This window comes from Triticum urartu, chromosome 6A (genome assembly GCF_056163025.1).
Source record: "Triticum urartu cultivar PI428250 chromosome 6A, HENAU_Tu73, whole genome shotgun sequence".
Taxonomy (NCBI): Eukaryota; Viridiplantae; Streptophyta; class Magnoliopsida; order Poales; family Poaceae; genus Triticum; species Triticum urartu.
The window spans coordinates 263,806,798-263,809,691 of record NC_141878.1 but is presented as its reverse complement, the minus strand read 5'-3'; positions in this window follow the sequence as shown (position 1 = coordinate 263,809,691).

Genomic DNA, 2,894 nt, shown 5'->3' with positions numbered 1-2,894 from the left:
GTGATCACGTGATCCATATCAACTAAACCATGTCTGATCATCACGTGAGATGGAGTAGTTTTCAATGGTGAACATCAATATGTTGATCATATCTTCTATACGATTCACGCTCGACCTTTCGGTCTCTAGTGTTCCGAGGCTACATCTGCATATGTTAGGCTCGTCAAGTTTAACCTGAGTATTCTGCATGTGCAAAACTGGCTTGCACCCATTGTATGTGAACGTAGAGCTTATCACACCCGATCATCACGTGGTGTCTCGTCACGACGAACTTTCGCAACGGTGCATACTCAGGGAAAACAGTTGTACCTTGAAATTTAGTGAGAGATCATCTTATAATGCTACCGTCGATCTAAGCAAAATAAGATGCATAAAAGATAAACATCACATGCAATCAATATAAGTGATATGATATGGCCATCATCATCTTGTGCTTGTGATCTCCATCTCGGAAGCACCGTCATGATCACCATTGTCACCGGCGCGACACCTTGATGTCCATCGTAGCATCGTTTTCGTCTCGCAAACTATTGCTTCTACGACTATCGCTACTGCTTAGTGATAAAGTAAAGCAATTACAGGGCAAATTGCATTGCATACAATAAAGCGACAACCATATGGCTCCTGCCAGTTGCCGATAACTCGGTTAAAAAACATGATCATCTCATACAAAAAAATATAGCATCATGTCTTGACCATATCACATCACAACATGCCCTGCAAAAACAAGTTAGAAGTCCTCTACTTTGTTGTTGCAAGTTTTACGTGGCTGCTATGGGCTGAGCAAGAACCGTTCTTACCTACGCATCAAAACCACAACGATAGTATGTCAAGTTAGTGTTGTTTTAACCTACTCAAGGACCGGGCGTAGCCACACTCGGTTCAACTAAAGTTGGAGAAACTGACACCCGCCAACCACCTGTGTGCAAAGCATGTCGGTAGAACCAGTCTCACGTAAGCGTACGCGTAATGTCGGTCTGGGCTGCTTCATCCAACAATACTGCCGAACCAAAGTATGACATGCTGGTAAGCAGTATGACTTGTATCTCCCACAACTCACTTGTGTTCTACTCGTGCATATAACATCTACGCATAAACCTGGCTCGGATTGCACTGTTGGGGAACGTAGTAATATTAAAAAATTCCCTACGCACACGCAAGAACATGGTGATGCATAGCAACGAGAGGGAAGAGTATCGTCCATGTACCCTTGTAGACTGTAAGCGGAAGCATTATGAGAACGCGGTTGATGTAGTCGAACATCTTCACGATCCAACCGATCCAAGTACCGAATGCACGGCACCTCCGAGTTCAGCACACATTCAGCTCGATGGCGTCCCACGAACTCCGATCCAGCAGAGCTTCACGGGAGAGTTCCGTCAGCACGACGGCGTGTTGACGGTGATGATGTTTCTACTGATGCAGGGCTTCGCCTAAGCACCACCACGATATGATCGAGGTGGATTATGGTGGAGGGGGGCACCGCACACGGCTAAGGGATCAATTATCAACTTGTGTGTCTAGAGGTGCCCCCAGCCCCCCTATATAAAGGAGCAAGGGGGGAGGCCGGCCGGCCCTCTATGGCACGCCAGGAGGAGGAGCCCTTCTCCTAGTTGGAGTAGGACTCCCCTCTTTCCTACTCCTACTAGGAGGGGGAACGGAAGGGGGAGAGGGAGAAGGAAAGGGTGGTGCCGCCCCCCCTCTCCTAGTCCAATTCGGATCAGAGAGGGAGGGGCGCACGGCCTGCCCTAGGCCAGCCCTCTCTCTCTCCACTAAGGCCAATAAGGCCCATTATTTCTCCCGGGGGGTTCTGGTAACCCTCCGGCAATCCGGTTTTCTCCGACATCACCCAGAACACTTCCGGTGTCCGAATATAGTCGTCCAATATATCGATCTTTACGTCTCGACCATTTCAAGACTCCTCGTCATTTCCGTGATCATATCCGGGACTCCAAAGTACCTTCGGTACATCAAAACACAAAAACTCATAATACCGATCGTCACCGAACTTTAAGCGTGCGGACCCTACGGGTTCGAGAACTATGTAGACATGACCGAGACACGTCTCCAGTCAATAACCAATAGCAGAACCTAGATATTCATATTGGCTCCCACATATTCTACGAAGATCTTTATCGGTCAAACCGCATAACAACATACGTTGTTCCCTTTGTCATCGGTATGTTACTTGCCCGAGATTCGATTGTCGGTATCTCAATACCTGGTTCAATCTCGTTACTGGCAAGTCTCTTTACTCATCCTATAATGCATCATCTCGTAACTAACTCACTAGTAACAATGCTCGCAAGGCTTTATAGTGATGTGCATTACCGAGTGGGCCCAGAGATATCTCTCTGACAATCGGAGTGACAAATCCTAATCTTGATCTATGTCAACTCAACAAGTACCATCGGAGACACCTGTAGAGCACCTTTATAATCACCTAGTTACGTTGTGACGTTTGGTAGCAGACAAAGTGTTCCTCTGGTAATCGGGAGTTACATAATCTCATAGTCATAGGAACATGTATAAGTCATGAAGAAAGCGATAGTAGTAAACTAAAACTATCAAGTGCTAAGCTGATGAAATGGGTCAAGTCAAACACATCATTCTCCTAATGAAGTGATCCCGTTTATCAAATGACAACTCATGTCTATGGTTAGGAAACATAACCATCTTTGATCAATGAGCTAGTCAAGTAGAGGCATACTGGTGACAATCTATTTGTCTATGTATTCACACATGTATCATGTTTCCAGTTAATACAATTCTAGCATGAATAATAAACATTTATCATGATATAAGGAAATAAATAATAACTTTATTACTACCTCTAGGGAATATTTCCTTCACGCACGTGCATTAGCGACCTTGTGCGCTACATCGAGTTCCTA